This window comes from Lynx rufus, unplaced genomic scaffold, assembly GCF_022079265.1.
Source record: "Lynx rufus isolate CCGP_SWC_20201006 ecotype Redwood Valley unplaced genomic scaffold, mLynRuf1.p SCAF_18, whole genome shotgun sequence".
NCBI lineage: Eukaryota > Metazoa > Chordata > Mammalia > Carnivora > Felidae > Lynx > Lynx rufus.
Genome location: NW_025814832.1, coordinates 4,670,525 through 4,688,810, shown reverse-complemented (window position 1 = coordinate 4,688,810; position 18,286 = coordinate 4,670,525). Strand labels below are relative to the sequence as shown.

The 18,286-nt window shown below is 49.1% G+C and overlaps 1 protein-coding gene across 3 annotated transcripts in view; it reads right to left on the bottom strand.

Annotated features, from left to right (window-relative positions):
- Window positions 1-4,986, bottom strand: part of MYO18A (myosin XVIIIA) — a 102,951-nt gene extending 97,965 nt beyond the window's left edge. For 2 of the 3 annotated variants that reach the window (XM_047080703.1, XM_047080704.1), the window contains exon 1: window positions 4,970-4,985. The gene's annotated coding sequence lies outside the window, so the exon portion shown is untranslated. Of the gene's footprint in view, window positions 1-4,969 lie in introns of all 3 variants that reach the window. The other variant, XM_047080709.1, reaches the window with a different exon arrangement.
- Between the last annotated feature and the right edge of the window lie 13,300 nt (window positions 4,987-18,286).

The following is an 18,286-nucleotide window of genomic DNA, read 5'->3' as shown; positions in this document are numbered from 1 at the left end:
ATAATTTTTACTAAAATTTTTAAAACTATGTATATGTGTGCATATATATACATGGAGATTATGTATGTGTAATATTTGCAAACGCATAGAAAAATGTATGCTCTGGGAAAGAGACAGATTTTAGAAGAGTCAATGGCTTTGTGTTTCATCTATACTGTTTTAATTTTTTACAATGAGAATATTTAGCTGGTAGGGGTGTATGTGTGTGTGTATCTAGGCCTAGGGGCTTTATTTCATTATTTTTTTTTCAATGTTTCTTTTTTGAGAGAGAGAGACAGAGGCAGAGAGAGAGGGAGACAGAGTCCAAAGCAGGCTCCAGGCTCTGAGCTGTCAGCACAGAGCCTGATGGGGGGCTTGAACTCATGAACCATGAGAGCATGACCTGAGCCGAAGGCGGTCGCTTAACCAACTGAGCCACTCAGGCGCCCCTAGGCCTAGGGGCTTTGGAGAGTGGGATTATGCATAATATTTCTTCTACTTTTCTATATGCTCTTTATTTCCTACAGAAATTTTTTTTAATATTTATGTAAAATTATATTTATGAAACATGATATTGCATGTAAATATAAATAAATAATATATGCATATGTGATAAATATGTTATATATAAGATATACATAACAAGCTTTAAAAAAAATGCCTGAAAAGATCCATTACAAGATTTTGTCTGTGGTTTTCTCCATGCAGCACAGGCAAACAGGGGTAGTAACACTTTAGCTTTTTAGCTAATAGCCTTTCGCAGCATATGTTACTTTTGTGATTTTAAAAGATTAGAAAGAAAAAAAAAAAGGAAGGTTTGACAATCCACTTAGCATTTAGGCTGTAAACCAAGTTTGCAACTGTTAAGTTCAAGGCTTGCCATCTCATGCCTTAGGAAAGTTTCAGTGACTTGGGGGACTTGGTTAAAATAGATCTCACTAGCGTCTTGTGGCTTTAAGTGGGGACATATTTAAATGGGTCACCCTGCAGCTGGCAAAATAGAAGCCCCAGGAAATGGAAACTATAACGTTAGAATCCCAAGACAAGGCGCCCAGACTTGGCTGCTGTGGGTGGACACTTAAAAGGGTCAGTCCTCCCCACCCCACTCCCAGACCACACTCATAAATAAATACAAAGGAAATACTTTCCCAAGAGAGCCGGCCTCTCTCCCTTGGCCTCTGACCTCCCTAAGCGGCCGTTTCCTACAGCCCAGAGGCCTTTCTCGGTGCCAGTCCATACCAAGGTTTGCAAAAGCGACCAGGCAGGACTCGAACAGCAGCACCTGGCCGGTCCCGTCTCGGCCGGGGCCCCGGCCGAGCGGCGCAGAGGGACGCCTGTCGCCTTCGCCGCCACCGCCCGAGCCTCTCTCCCAGCCGGTCCTGCTTAGAGCTCCGCAGCGCCCCGTGACTCAAGACCAGGTCACACGGAGCTTATCTAGCTCCAGGTGTGCTCGCTCCGACTGCACGCTTCTCACATGACATCAGCCGGCCGGCCGGCCCAACCGCCCGCCGGCTCCGGCTCCCTTGGAACCCGCGGCGCTCAGCACTTCCAGGCAGCCGGCCGGTGCAGCCGCAGCCCCGCGGCGCCTCCCGCCAAGATACCGTCTCCCCTGGAACGCAGCGATCCCGCAGGCCCCGGGAGGAACGACGCGGGAGAGGTGCCAGGAGCGCGGCCAGGTCCCCAGCTGCTCTTCCAGGTGCACCTCCTCAGCCCCAGGAGGGGTTTGCCGCAGTCCGCTGGGCGCTGCTAACCACCCCCCCCCATTTCTGTGTGACCTTCAGCAAGTCCCGTCCCTCTCTAGGCCTCAGCTATTTCAACTATAAAATCTCCATGGGCCTGAGAGTTCAGACTTGGCCAGGAGCCCTTGCCTTTGCCGGGAGAGGTATTCTGCTCAACTACAAATTGCAGGTTCTAAATCCTGCTCTGCCTCTGAACTGCTGTGTGACCTTGAGCCCATCATCCAACATCTCTGAATATCAGAGGATAATAAAAATAATCCCCTGTAAGCGATGGTGAAGTACCTGGCAGAGAGAAAGGGCCAAGGGCCTTGTAAAACCCTCAGCTCTCAGTTTAAACTGCTGCCTGACTATAGGCTCTTTGAAACATCATGGGAATATGGATAATTGACAAGCCGTACCACTCCCACCTCAAGGACAGTGAGGTGGGGAGAGGAGTGGAGGCTTTCCAGTTCTGCTCCCCACCCCTCCCAATCCGGCTCCCAACAACACTCTCTAATTCAGGCTACCTCAGAAAATGCTGATGGGGGGGGGGCGGATGGGGTGCAGTGAAAGCACCCAGGGGCCTGATCCAACGTAGAACTTCAAGCCCCCAGCCCGAGTCCTGGGGGAACCTGTTAATCATAGCACAGGGTGGGCTGGGCCCTCCCATACCCTTGAAACTTTAAACTACACCAGGTCAGAGCCCCTCCCCTTTACCCACCACACCCGGGACAGGCCTGGGACAAGGCCTGGGGCCCAGAGCCACCAACAGGACCCGGCTCACATGGATGATCTAGTTCCGTCTGTGGCGTCCACTTCAGGTGAGGGGGGTCTGGCTGGGGACAGACGTCTGGTTTAGAAGGAGCAAGAGCAGCCGTGCTGCTCTGGAGACCTGTGACACACCAAGTCCGGATCAGGGCTTCCTGAGTTCCAGCAACTAACTCCCTGCTCCACCCGAGTAGGGTGGATTCTCCCTTTCACACTAGCCCCAGTGCTGCCCCACCCAGTCCAGCTTCAGGTACCTGCCTCTGGGGGACCCCGCACATTTCAGGCCCGATTTCTGAAGACACACGCACCCTTTAATGAGCAGCCTCAAGCTAGGCCGGTGAGGGGGGCTCCAGGCAACAGGCTGGCTACCCAGACTCCCAGGGAATGAGGTGGAGGCACCAGGCAGGAGGCAGGAGGGGCACAATCCACGTGAGGGCTTCTGAGGAGAGCCAGGGGCACCGGAGGAAGCCCTTAGGCACACACCCTGGCACCTGAGCCAGGCCCGCAGAGAGTAAACAAACTAGATACTCAGAGCTGCCAGGCACCAGGTCAAGTGTTCAAAGTTCAAAGCTTCCAAAGGAAGTGACCACCAGCACTCATTCTATCCCTCCCACATTCCCCCCTCCACCCCCACCTGTGATCCTTCTCATTTCCCTAACCCTCCAACACAATAGCTTCCCCCATGGTCTTCCTGGAATATGAGGCCCCAACTCCAATGTCTCCAACCCCAAAGGAACAAGCACACCTCCACCCGAGGCTATCTATAATTAGTCATGTCCAGCAACCAGGAGGATGTTTCCTGGAAAGCCCTCATCACAAAAGGACAGAGGGGAAGCTGAGGAGGTGGCAGGCCATTGACAAAGAGCCAGTGAGGTCTGTCAGGAAGCCAGAGACCTCAGGAGAGCAACTTTCAATATCCCCAAATAGAAAGTAGCCTCTGAACCAAAAGGGTGGGGAAAGTTAGACAAGGCCTGGCCCATTGCCATGCCAACAGGAAACCGACCTGCCCAAGAAAGGGCTCCAGAACTGGTAAGAACGTGGAAAGGTGATCTTGCTCTTAACTGTCTGGTTGACCTTCCCTCCCTTCCAGCATGGACCCAATGCATACACACTTCGGGCAGTTCACTCTCCTTATGGGGAATTACAAGGCCTCCTCAGCAACAGACATGCCGGGTACTCCAAAAGACAAATGAGCCCACACAAACCAGCCTGAATCATTGGCCAGGTGAAGGGGGGCAGGGAACCCAATTCCATAATTTTGGGAGTCCGTCAGAGGGCAGGAAGGCTCCAGGCAGGAGAGCTCCTCCCAAGAAGCATTGTCCCCAACCTCTGCACAAACACAAACCAAGAAGACATTGCCAAATACATGCCCGGTTGGCCAAGTGAGTAGGCAAAAGCAGTACCCTTAGAAAATACACCGTCTGCCTCCCCCCCATTCCCTCCCACCCCCCCCCCCCCGCCGTTCATTCTGGCTGGCAGCCTTTCCAACTAATCAGCAGGACACATGTGCCTTGCAACAGGGTGACATCCCCATCCCCCCTCTCTGCCCCCAACAAAGCCCCAATGTGTGCTATGTCCCTGCAGGCCTTATCTCAGCCAGGAACATGACCCACTCCTCACCATGCTTGGTACCAAGCCGCACCCCCACCCCCCACCACCCCCACCACAGGGGTGTGGAGCAGCTAACCTTACCACCTCGCCTCCCCATTGGCGAGACAACTGGCATGACAGGTTAGCAGGGCGGGGCGTCAGGGCAGTCTCTCCCAGAGGCCTGGGGCAGGCTGTCCGACCTTCCCACACACACCCCACCCCTTTGCAGGGAAAGGTGAGGTGAGCAGCCAGTCACAGGGGACAGGCAGCACTCCCTAATCTCCAAAGCCTACCATTCACTCACCCCCGTCTTCTGTCCCAAGGGGAGGGGGCGTGGGGAAGCGGGGTCTCCATTGTTTTGCCAGCTGTCTAGCAGCTGCTCCTTTGAGAGGAGCCCGCTGTCGGCCTGGCAGTGAAAGGGTGAAGGCCGCTGGGAGGGATAAAGGGTTCGGTGGAGGTGCTCGCCTTCCCCGCTGCCTTCCTCGGAGCCTCGCTCGGTCGGTCGGTCGGTCGGCCTGGGGGGGAGGGGGGGCCTGGGCCTGGCCCCGAGAAGCCCCCTATCCCGGAGGCTGCAGCCTCCACCCCGCAGCCCGGGGCCACCTGGGCTCCCCTCAGCCCTCAATCCCCCTAAACCGAGGGCCACCCTGCCCTGCCTCCGCGCGCTCCCGAGCTGGCACAAGGGGCCGGAGCTCCCCTCCCCGCCCCTCCTTGTCGGCCCCCATTCCCGGGCGCCCAGCTCCGCGGCGCGGCCGGGGACCGGAGCCGGGAGTCCGGGCCGCCGCTTCCAGGGGACAGTGGGGGAGGAGGAGCCGGCGGGCCCCGCCGCCCGCCCGCCTTCCCGGCCCGAGCCCGCCCCGCCGCCCCACCCGGCCCGGGCAGCCCCCGAGCGGCCGCCCCCGCCGCCCCGCGCTCACCGGCCGCCGGAGCCCGCCCGGCAGGCAGCAGAAGCGGAGACGCGGCATCCAGCGGCCCCGGCCCGGTCCGGGCTGGAGCGCAGCGCGGCGCAGCGCAGCGCCGCCCCCCGCGGCCGCGCGAGCAGAGCCGAAAGGGAGCTCCCTGCTGGCGGCTCCGGGGATAAACGCCCGGCCTTCCTGGCAGCGCCTGGGCGCGCCTCCAGAACGGGCCATGCGGGCACGGGGCGCTGCTCTGGGAGCCTTCTGCCCGCGTCCGAGAGGCCTGGAGCTCCCGTCTGCGCTGGGCGCCGGAGGCCGCTGGGCACGCCCAGGGCAGGCACCGTGTCCGCATGTATAGAACAGGTTCCTTCCAAGGCCGGCACTGGACTCCGCGCGCTGGCTGTGTCCGAGAGGGTGCTGCCCAGGGCAGTGCTGTGCGGAGGACGCATTCGAGTCTTGCTGGTCACATCTTCCCAGGGTGGCTCTGCAGGGGCAGACATAGGGCGCTGCTCGATGGTGCCAGATGGCTTAGGCCGAAGCAGACACTGCCCGCATGTCCAGGGTGGCACTCGCAGAATGTACTCCCCAGGGTGGTAGCTTGGTCTGAGAGAGCCCTGCCTCAAGTGCAGCTGCCTGAGGGGTGTACCGGGGCCCAGGAGACGCAGCCCTCAGCGGTGATCACTCAGTCCCCAAAGGAGTCCAACGATGCTAATAAGATTAACACCTTTCAGAAGCTTCTTGGTTTACAGGTCCCGTCATGTCCTCATCCAGTGAGATGTTTACCCAGGAAAGGATTATAGGTGTCCTGGGAGAGGCCAGAGGTGTTTAGAGACCAGTCTTCCAAGGTAGGTGCTCTATCTTGAGTTCGGAGATGGAGAGGTGGATGCTTCTACAGGCAGTGTGCGTACTGGAGTGGGATACCCCAGAATGTAGAAGAAACTGACTGCATGGTGTGGGAAGAAGGGTGTAGCAGACAAGAGCAGCTGCCTCCACAGTTAGCCCAACCAAGAATTTCTGCAGACAGAGGGGGCGGAAGCTGACAGATCAGGGAAGGTTAGAGCAAGGGGGCTCAGGAGCAAAGAGGTGAGTAAGAGCTGGGAGATCCTGAGGAATAGACCACACCCAGGATGTACATTTTGGATAGAGGAATAGTGTGCCACCCAAACTCGATTAAACAAATTTTTATTGAGAGGCTGCTGAGTGCCAGGTGCAGCCCCAGGCACTCCGGGGGACACTGAGAAATCAGACATAGAACCTCTTTCCAGGGAACTCACACAGAAGTGAGTTGTGACTGCAGGAGGGTACACCACACTGTCATCCCTAGGATGAGACAGTGACATCCCTAGGATGAGGACATGACATTGAGTGAAACCTTGGAGGCTGGGTTGGACAATACTATCATACCATATCATATCATTACCGCTTCCTGAGCACCTACTATGTGATACACACACTCTCCATTCCTCACAACAAACCTATGACAAGAGACTATTATTATAGATAGCGACTGAGTGCATGGACTCTGGAGTCAGGTTACCTGAATTCAAATCCCTGTCAAGTCCTAGCTGTGTTACCCTGGGCGATTTACAAAACCACTCTATGCCTCAGTTTGCTTATCTGAAAAATGGGGATAAATAACAGTGCCTGCCTCAAAGTTTATACTGAAAACCAAATGAGTTTAGTCTTGGGCTGGCTGTCTGGCTCCGCTGGTGGAGGGTGCAACTTTTGATCTTGAGATTGTGAGTTCGAGTCCCATGTTGGATGCAGAGATTGCTTAAAAATAAAATCTTTAAAAACAAAAAACAAAAAATGAGTTTGGTCTTTTCAACAAATGGTGCTGGAACAACTGCATATCCGTAGGCAAGAAAACGAATCTAGACAAAGACTTCGCATCTTTTACGAAAATTGAAATGGATCATAGGCCTAGATGTAAAACACAAAACTATAAAACGGATAGACGATAACATAGATGGAAACCTATATGACCTTGGGTATGGTAATGATTTTTAAAAAATTTTAATCCCACCATAGTTAACATACACTGTTATATTAGTTTTGGGTACATAATACAGTGATTCAACAATTCTGTACATTTCTCAGTTCTCTTCATGAGAAGTGTACTTTTAATCCCCATCACATACTTCCCTCACCGCCCTCCCCCCCTCTCGTAACCGTCAGTTTGTTCTCTGTAGTGAAGAGTCTGGTTTTTTGTTTGTCTCTTCTTTTTCTTTGTTTTGTTTCTTAAATTCCACCTATCAGTGACACCATATGGTATTTGTCTTTCTCTGACTTATTTCACTTAGTATTATGCCCTCTAGATCTATCCGCGTTGTTGCAAATGGCAACATTTAATTTTTTAAGGCTGAGTAATATTCCATTGTACATATGTACCCACCTCTTCTTTATCCATTCATCTATTGATGGATACTGGGACTGCTTCCATAATTTGGCTATTGTCAATAATGCTGCAATAAACATAGGGGACCATACATCTTTTCAAATGAATGTTTTCCTATTGTTTGGGTAAATACCCAATTGTGGAATTACTGGATCATATGGTAGTTCTAGCTTTAATTTTTTGAGGAACCACCATACTGTTTTTCTGGAGTGACTGTACCAGTCTGCTTTCCCACCAACAGTGCGTGAAGATTCCTTTTTCTCCCCATCCTTGCCAACACTTGTGTTTTCTATTTTAGCCATTCTGACATGTATGAGGTGGTATCTCATTGTGGTTTTGATTTGTATTTCCCTGATGATGAGTGATGTTGAGCATCTTTTCATGTGTCTGTTGGCCATCTGGATGTCTTCTTTGAAGAAATGTCTGTTCATGTCTTCCGCTCATGTTTGAATTAGATTATTTGGGGTTTTTTGGTGTTGAATTGTATAAGTTCTTTATGTATTTTGGATACTAACCCTTTATTGGATATGTCGTTTGCAAATATATTCTCCCATTTACTAGGTTGTCTTTTAGTTTCAATGATCGTTTGCTTTGCTCTGTAAAACTTTTATTTTGATGTCGTTCCAATAGTTTATTTTTGCTTTTGTTTCCCTTGCCTCAGGAAACACATCTAGAAAAGATGTTGCTACAACCAGTGTCATGGTGATGATTGTTTACATACAACATCAAAGGCATGATTCATGAAAGAAAAAATTGATAAGCCGGACTTCTTAAAAATTAAAAACATCTGTTCTGCAAAAGACAATACTAAGAGATCACAAGCCACAGACTGGGAGAGAAAATTTGCAAAAGACACATCTGATAAAGGACGGTTGTCAGAAATATATGAAGAACTTTTAAATCTCAACAATAAGAAAGCAAACAGTCCTATTTAAAAATGGTCCAAAGACTCGAACAGACACTTCACCAAAGGAGACGTATCGATGGCAAATAAGCATTTGAAAAGATACTCAACGTCATATGTCATAGGGAAATGCAGATTAAAACAACAGTGAGATATCACTGCACACCTATTAGAATGGCCCAAATCTAGAACAATGACAACACGAAATGCTCACAGGCATGTGGAGCAACAGGAACTCTCATTCATTACTGGTAGGAGTGCAAAATGGTACAATCACTGTGGAAGACAGTTTCGCAGTTTCCTACAAAATTAAATATACTCTTACCATATGATCCAGAGATTTCACTGTTTGTTATTTGCCCACATGGGAACTGAAAACTTCTATCCACACAAAACCCTGCATAGGTGTTTATAACAGCTTTAATATAATTGCCAGTATATAAGCAACCCAGACATCCTTCAGTACCTGAATGGATAAACTGTGGTAGATCCCGACAGTGGAATATCATTCAGCACTAAAAAGAAATGAGCTATCAAGCCATGAAAAGGCAAGGAGGAACCTTAAATAACTATGTGAAAGAAACCAATCTGAAAAGGCTACATACTGTATGATTGCAACTCTATGACATTCTGGAAAAGGCAAAACTATGGAGACAATAATAAGATCAGGGGTTGTCAGGGGCTGGAGGAAGGGAGAGATGAATAGGCGGAGCACAGAGGATTTTTCGGGCAGTGAAACGATATGATATGGATACATGTCATTACACATTTGTCCAAACCTGTGGAATGTACAACACCAAGAGTGAACCGTAATGTAAGCTATAGACTTTGGGTGATGATGGTGTGCCAATATCAGGTCATCAGCTACAACAAATGTGGTGCAGGATGTTGATGGCACGCGGTGGGGGGAGGGGGGGAGGGGGCTGTGCCTGTGTTGGGGCAGAGGGTATATGGGAACTCTGCACTTTCAGCCCCATTTTGCTATAAACCTAAAATTACTTTTAAAAATAAAGTTTCTTGGGGGCGCCTGGGTATCTCAGTCAGTTGAACATCCAACTCTTGATCTTGGCTCAGGTCATAATCCCAGGATCATGGAATAGAGCCCCACACTGGGCTCCGTGCTAGGTGTGGAGCCTGCTTAGAATTCTGTCTCTCTCTGTCTCTCTCTCTGCCCCTCTACCCACCCTGCTCTCTCTCTCAAATAAAAATAAAAATGAAATGTCTTAAGTTTGAAATAATGAAATGAGCCAATATATAAAAAGAAGAGTGCCCAGCACATAGTAAGCATTCTATAACTATTAGCTTTACTATTCACATCTGTCCTAACTCATAGCTATGGAAACTGAAGCACAGACAGATTTGTGTCTTGTACACAGCCTGCAAGTGGCAGAGTCAGGATTCAAGCTGAGGTCCCCAAGGCTCCAAAGCTCATGTTCTTCCCCCTACAACATGACAGTGAATGAATAGGCATATTAACATGTATCTTTTGGGGGCACCTGGGTGGTTCAGTTGGTTGAGCGATTGACTCTTGATTTCTCAGGTCATGATCTCGAGGTTCGTGAGTCCAAACCCTGCACTGTCAGTGCAAAGCCTGCTTGGGATTCTCTCTCCCTCTCTGCCCCTCCCACCCCATAAATAAACAAACTTAAAAAAAAATGTTTTGTTTATGTGTGTCCACATCTAGGCACTGTTGGGGTAGTATATTCTTTTTTTTTTTAATGTTTATTTATTTTTGAGGGACAGAGCACAAGCAGGGGAGTGGCAGAGGGAGGGAGACACAGAATCCAAAGCGGGCTCCAGGCCGTCAGCACAGAGCCTGAGGCAGGGCTTGAACTCACAAACTGTGAGATCGTGACCTGAGCCAAAGGCTGACGCCCAACTGACCGAGCCACCCAAGCACCCCCTAGCACTGGGTATTCTTAAGAGCTCCTCTAGCCTGACCCAGGAAGCAGTTTCAGAGACGGGGTAGGTTTGAAACACCAAGGTAACATCCACAATGACTGGTGGGCTCATGGTCTCGTGGTTTTTAGTCTTTTACTTCCCAAAGAAGTAATCCCTGTCTGGGCTCTGTGTGAAAGTAAAGCACCTCTCTCCCCCTTGTAGAAAAATGTCAGAGGGGTGTCCACATAAAATAGCCCAGATGACCATGGAAAGGCCAGTTTTTTTTTTTTTTCCCAGAAGATTCCTGAGCTTCTAAAGCAATCTGACTTTAATCAAGGATCCCCCTCAGAGAGAAAACCTGGTGATAACAGTCGCTTACGTCAGCGGAGCCCTTACTATGCAGTCGGTGCTGTTATTACCCCCATTTTACAGATTAGAAACCAGGTTTAGGAAGGTGAAATAATCTGCCCAAGGCCACGTGACTAATACATAGCAGAGCCCGGAATGCTTGCTCTGATCACACTCTGTTGGGCTGTGTCCCGGGTGCAGTGGAAAGTGCATGGGCTTTGGAGCCACACGGCCGGAGAGGACACTTGGTCTAGCAGCTGCTAGCAAATTCCTTAGCCTCCTTACGCCTCAATTTCCTCCTCTATAAAAAGGGGATAATAACAATGCCTGCCTCACAAGGGTATGAGAGGATAAAACAAGCAAATTCGTTTAAAGCAATTAACTCAGTACTTGATACATAGTAAGTGGTTAACAGATGTTAGCCCTTATTAATCTCTCTGAACCTTTAGTTCCTCATCTGTAAAATGGGGGCTGATAATAGCATGTAGGTCACAGAGTTATTGTGAGGCTTACGAGAAATGGCAAATGATACGTGAGATGAGACTGTTATGGTGGCAAACTACCATACCATGGCCGTCCAAAAAGGGTCGCAGATAAGCAAGCCAGCTTTTTTAAAAAGCCCACAGAATTACAAATCTGCCTGATAACAAGTGCTATTCAGATGACAAAGGCACACCTTGAATATTTTCCCTCAAAACGCATTTATTAGCTTAAGATCCTTTATTTCTTTGCTTCGAGGCTTGGAGTGTGGGTGGAGAATGCTCTCCAGGAAACTTAAGTCTAAATTCTTTTTCCTTTTTTTTTTTGAGAGAGGGGCACAGGGAGAGAGGGAGAGAGAGGGAAGCGGGGCTCACCTGAAGCCAGGTTCAACCTGAAGTGGGGCTCACCGGAAGGGGGCTTGAACTCACCAACTGTGAGCTCATGACCTGAGCCAAAGGCAGATGCATAACAACTGAGCCACCCAGGCGCCCCTTAAATCTAAATTCTTAGAAGACAGTACTTGCAGAAGTTCAGTCCAAAATAAAGGAGCACATCTCTGATATGACACGCAAATGTTTTATTTGAGGAAAGTTCAAACACATACGAAACTAAACAATAATATAACACACACCATCCCCGCCCCCCCCCCCCGCCCCAAGTATCCATTGCACAACTTCAATAGCTTCCAACTCAAGGAAAATTTGTTTCAACTATACTCCCTCCTACCCAGTAGAGATTTTTTTTAATGTTTATTTTATTTTTGGGGAGGAGGGGGCAGACAGAGAGCGGGACAGAAGATCTGAAGCAGACTCTGTGCTTATAGCAGACAGCCCTATGCGGGGCTTGAACTCAGGAACCTTGAGATCATAACCTGAGCCCAGGCATCCCTACCCAGTAGAGTTTTGAAGCAATTCCTAGATATATCATTTCATCTGAAAAGATTTTAGTATAAATCTCTAAAAGATAAGGATTATTTTAAAAACAAAACCACAATACCATTATCACACCTAAAGATTTTAAACAATAATCACCTAAAGGGTGACTGGGTGGCTCAGTGGTTAAGAAACTGACTTCTGCTCAGGTCATGATCTCGCAGTTTGTGAGTTTGAGCCCCACATCGGGCTTTCTCCTGTCAGCGTGGAGCCCACTTAGGAACCTCTGTCTCCCTCTTTCTGCCCCTCCCCCACTTGTGCATGCACACTCTCTCTCTCGAAATAAATAAATGTTAAAAAATTATTTATTTTATTTTTTAATCTTTTAATGTTTATTTTTGAGAGAAAGAGAGAGTGACAGAGAGAGTGAGACAGAGAGAGACAGAGAGAGCATGAGCAGGGAAGGGGCAGAGAGAGAGGGAGATGCAGAATCCGAAGCAGGCTCCAGGCTCTGAGCTGTCAGCACAGAGCCTGATGTGGGGCTCAAACCCATGAATCGTGAGATCATGACCTGAGCCAGAGTCAAGCGTCAGACGTTCAACCAACTGGGCCACCCAGGGATGCCCTCCAAAAGGGACACCTTTTTTAATTTTTTAAAATGTTTTTATTTATTTTTGAAGGAGAGAGAGAGACAGAGCATAAGCAGGGGAGGAGCAGAGAGAGAGGGAGACAAAGAATCTGAATCAGGCTCCAGGCTCTGAGCTGTCAGCACAGAGCCTGATGTGGGGCTCGAACTCAGGAACTGTGAGATTAGGACCTGAGCCGAAGCTGGACGCTCAACCGGCTGAGCCACCCAGGCGCACCCCCCCCCCGCCCAAATTTTTTTTAAATAAATGAACAATAATTGCTTAGTATTGTCAAATAATCAGTGTTCAAATTTCTAATTGTCTCCATTAATGTCTTTTTTAAAAAACTGCTTGTTTGTTTGTTTGAATCAAGATCCACATGTTTCAGTAAGCTGAAAACTTTTAAGTATCTTTTAATCTAAACTTTTCTCTTTTCTTTCTTTTTTCTTCCTGCAATTTATTTGTTGAAGAAACTAGGTCATTTATCCTATAAATTTTGCACAGTCTGGACTTTGCTGATTGAATCCCCATAGGATAGTTTAATATGATGCTCTGATCTCTGTATTTCCTATAAATTGGTAGGTACATCTAGAGGCTTGGACAGATTTGAATTTAATTTTTTTGGCAAGAATACTTCATAGGTGGTATAATCTTCTTTTCACAGGAGGCACATAGTGTCCCGTTGTCTCTAAAATGACACTTTAAGACATCAGAAATATGATTGTCTTTACTAGAAGTGTAAGAATATAAAAAGAACCCACCCATCCATAGACGAATGGATAAACAAAATGTGACATTTACATACAATGGGATATTATTCAGCCATATGTAATTGAACTTTGAGGACATTATGCTAAGTGAAAGAAGTCAGACACGGGGGACAAATACTGTATGATTCCACTTACATGAGGTATATAGAATATGCAAATTCATAGAGACAGAGAGTAGAATAGAGGTTACCAGGGGCTGAGGGAGGGAAAGAATGGTGAGTAGTTATTTAATGGGTACAGTGTTTTGGTTGGGGATGATGAAAAAGTTCTGGAAATGGAGAGTGGTGATGTTTGTACAATATCTTAATGCCATGGAATTGTACACTTAAAAATGGTTAAAATGGCGGGTGCCTGGTTAGCTCAGTTGGTTGAGTGTCTGACTTCAGCTCAGGTCTTGATCTCGCTCATGAGTTCGAGTCCCACATCTGGCTCTGTGCCGACAGCTCAGAGCCTGAAACCTGCTTCGGATTCTGTGCCTCCCTCTCTCTCTCTGCCCCTCTCCCACTCATGCTCTGTCTCTCTCTGACTCTCTCTCTCTCTCTCCAAAATAAATAAACATTAAAGAAAAAAATGTTTTTAATGGTTAAAATGGTAAATATTATGTTATTCATATTTTACCACAATAAACACTCCCACACAACAGATAAGTCTCAAATGTCCACGGCAGACATCACTCTAGAGGCTAGCCTGGAGCTTTCACCATCTCGTGCAAATATCCCAAATGAATCATGTCCAGAGCCAGATGTATGACCTTCCTCCATGACTCCTCCCTTCAGCTGATGACCCTAATCCTTGGTAGGGGAGCCAACAGTGCGTTCTCCTTACCTCCTCCTCCCTCTGCCCCCATCCACTCAGGCATCCAGATCTATCGGTTCTACTCCACAAATAGCTCTCCAATCTGCACTGTTTATCTCCACTGCCTTCGTCTTAGTTCAGGCCTCGTCAGCTGTCGTCTGGACAATTGCAACAGCTTTCTCATTCCAACCTGTCTTCCATATGCCTGGCTGCCAGAAGGATCCTTCTAAAATACACATACGATCCTGTCACTCCCTCCCTGGCTTGGAATTCTTCAGAGGCTCCCAATGATGGCCTAGCACAGGGACCAGCAAACTTTTTCTGTGGAGGGCCTGATAGCGGATATTTTAGGCTTTACCCTCAACTGCTCAACTCCACGACTATAGCACAAAAGCAGCCACAGATGATATAAAGACAAATAGGTATGACTGTGTTCCAATACAAATTTATTTATAAAAACAGGTGGTGAACCAGATTGGGGCCCGAGGGCTATAGTTTGCTGAGCCCTGGCCTAGAGGATAGAACCCAGGCTTCTCTGCATCACCCAAAAGGCTACTGGCTACCTCTCCTCTCAGGACCTAGGCATCAATAGCCCGAGGCCCGAGGAAAACAGCTTCCACGACAGCAAGCAGGACTCTAATTAGACCTTGGGAAGAAGTTAGCTATTGAAGGATTGTTAAGATTGGCCCAAGTTGTGGAGGGAGGTGGAGGAAGGCCCATCTCTCCTGGTTTTCCGACACGCCCTGTCTGGACCCACGCCTCATTCTGTCCTAAAGATCAAAACAAAATTAAATCGGTGTGTATGAGGGAGCCCCCATTCCATACAAAGCACCCCATTGCTATCCTGTCTGCCACGGAGGTGCAAAGCCCAGCTGGAGACACTTGCAAAGTTGCAGCAGGATGGATTTAAATAACAGCTCCAGGCAGCAGTAAAGGGAAGTCACAAAACAGTGCATGACTAAGTATCAGATGGAGTCTTCGAGGAGGCTCAGAGGAGCGAAAAACAAAACAAAACAGAGGCGGGGTCGAGGAAGGCTTCATAGAAAGAAGGTAGGGTTTGAGTCCATAATTGTAGAATTTATGATAATCACGGCATCCACTGCTTGCTGAGGGACATTGTGTGCCCAGTACTTTATTTATATTGTCTCGTTGAATCCTCACAACAACCTAGTACGTAGGTATTATTAGTCCCTTTTGTTTTGAGAGAGAGAGAGAGAGAGAGAGAGAGAGAGAGAGAGAATGTTAAGCAGGTTCCACGCTCAGCAAGGAGCCCAACACGGGGCTCCATCCCACGGCCCTGGGATCATGACCTGAGCTGAAAGCAAGAGTCAGATGCTCAACCGACTGAGCCACCCAGGCACCCCTATTAGTCCTTTTTTTTTTTTTTTTTTTATACGGAAGGAAATTGAACTTCAAAACACCAAGCAGCTTGCCCAAGGTCACATAGCTGAGCAGGATTAGTTTGGCTCTGAAGCCTACCAGGTCGGAGCTGCCCAGGAGGGGCAGAGGGTGGGAGGGATCTGGTGCAGGTCTGGGGCACAGGTCCTGATGTGGCTGGCCTGGGAAAGGGCAATGACCAGGTTGGAAAGGGAGGTCTGGGCTGGCTCATGGAAGGCGCTGGATGCCAAGCTCAGGAGCTTCAGGTGGTAATCACGTACGGGTTGCAATGGAGGGAGGGGGCAACGCGGGCACATTCAGCAGCAGCAGGGCAGTGAGCACGCAAGTCTGTGCCAGACGGATGCTGTCGGGACCAGCAGGAGGGGACAGGTATAGGAGAGACACAGAAGGAAAGACTCATGTGGGGACACAGCTACCAACAGCCGTAGGAGCAGGTGAGGAAGGAGTTGCCCATTCATCCAGTTCTGGGTGGACCGGGCAGCAAGCAATGCCCTAGACTGCTAAGGTTAACATGGTGGCCGAGGTTCCCTATGACTCTCTACTACTACTGGTAAGCCCTTTACATGTACAAATTCATCTCATCCTCACAGCGTTCTTACGAGGCAGGATCTATTATTATTCCCATTTTCCAGGTAAAGGAACTGAGGCACAGAGGGGTTAAGCAACTCATCCCAAATTACACAGCAATGGCAGAGCTGGGATTCGAACTTGGGCAGCCTGCCTCCAGTCGCCTTGCTCCTGATCCTTTCATTATACTGTGTCTATTGAGGTAATGCCTTCAGGAGGAAGCAGGGTTCCCCACTCCCCTCCACGTTCCCCACCCTCAAGGATCAAGCAGGAGAGGGACGTCAATGGCAGGATTTTTCACTAGGTGGCCCTTCCCAGTAAGATCTCAGGTCTCTGCTGCTACCTTGACCCAGGTGTCACTCACCGTTGGGCAGAGGTCTGTGCTGGGGCCTGAACTGTCCAGGCACCGACCGGCTGGAGGGAACATGGAGCCCAGTCCTGTCCTCATCAGAGTAGAGCAGGGGAGGATGGGCAGGCCACCCCCAGGTGTGGCAGCTGCTGAGCCACAAACAGGGGAAGGAGCCCAAGTGGTGCATCTCCACTGGGTTCAGGAGGAAGTATCCCACCCCCACCCTGAACTTGAAGTTCAAGTACATCATCTTCTCCCTGGCCCTGGAAACACGGTGGTCAGTGCTGGTGGGCCAGGGGTAGGAATGTCAGTGAAACTAGGGAACATCAAACCTACACAGACGGTATGGCCCCACCAGGAGGGCCAGCCCCACAAAGGTCCTCAGCACATTGTGACAACGGAGATGGAGATAACCCTGTCTGACCTCAGCGTTGGAGTCTGGGCTGCAGCCCCAAGGCATTTGGGGAGATTCCTCTCTGCCACCAAGAACTGTCCCTCTAGGAAGTGAGAACACCCGAGGAGCCGCAGCCTGGGTCCCTGTGGCCAGGGGGCCAATGAGCCACCTTAAACAATTAATGGATGTCGGGCTAGGAATAGGGAAGGAAAGGGGTGAAGACATAGAGCCCCAGCAGCCAGACATTTGCATGACTATTTCTGGATCACAGCAGAGAGCTCCGGTTCCATCTGTGCCTGCCGCCCAGGCGTGCCACTCGCTGCCTGACAAGGACAAGAAGACGAGCTGGCAGAGAAAAGGACACTGAGGAAGAAAGGACGGAAGCAGCGACTCTCACAAGGAGCCCTGATGCAACCCCACATTAACCAAGACCATCTGCACGCTTACGCTGCAATCGGGCTTCCGCTGAAAGGTTCCTAACTAAATGGGCTTTTGAACCTTCCAGGGCATTTTTTTCAGACCTACGTAGCACGAGGCATGTTTCCCCCAAGGTGCCACAGCAGACTATTCTTGGCTTAGATTGCTTTTTCTCCAGGTTCCAGGGTGACCTATGACTTTTGGTCACCATGCCAGGGGTTGGAAGAGAGAGGTCTTACAGCCCCTGGCCTTGCCCAATGGATGTTCCTTAAAGGCATCGTGTTGCAAAAATCTCATCTCAGTTTACATTTCTGTTCTTTTTTTTCTTTTAATTTCTTTTTAAAGTTTATTTCTTTATTTTGAGAGAGAGAGAGAGCACAAGCAGGGAGGAATAGAGAAGAGGAGAGAGCAAGAATCCCAAGCAGGCTCCCTGAAGAGCCTGAAGCAGGGCACAAACCCATGAACTGTGAGATCATGACCTGAGCCGAAATCAAGAGTTGGACGCTTAACCTACTGAACTACCCAGGCGCCCCTATATTTCTGTTGCTTCTGATCTCGGGAATTACTGCAAATATTTCCAAGGCATAGTTTGGAGGGCATTTACACCCACTACCTCCGTCAGCACCCTCTTTCAGCCTCCCAAATACATATATAACCTAAATAGAGCAGTGGCATGCTTATGGTGTAAACCCAGGGTCAAGACAAGACCCCAGCCTTTGCCACTGACTTGATTGACTTCCCTAATCTCCTCCTAAACAGATTCCTGGAGCTGCCACTGGAACACCCCCCCCCCACCCGCCCGCCTCCCCTTAACTTTCAAAGAGCCAGACCCTCTTGATTCTTATCTCCCTGGCTGGTCAACTTGCCTGTTCCTCAACTCTCCTGGAGGTAAGTTCAACCTCTTGCTGATCCTGGAGGAAGTGGTCTCTTAGAATAGCCACAAGCATCTCCAACTCAGCATGTCTGGATTAAACTTGTTCCCTCGGGAAGGAGTGGTATTGTGGCCACAGCACTGTTTTGGATTTAGATGTCCCCAGAACTGTGTGATCTTGGGCAAGTTGCTTAATCTCTCTCTGCTTCTGTTTCCTCATTTGCATAATGGAGACAGTAACAGTATTTACCTCATGGAGTTGTATGGG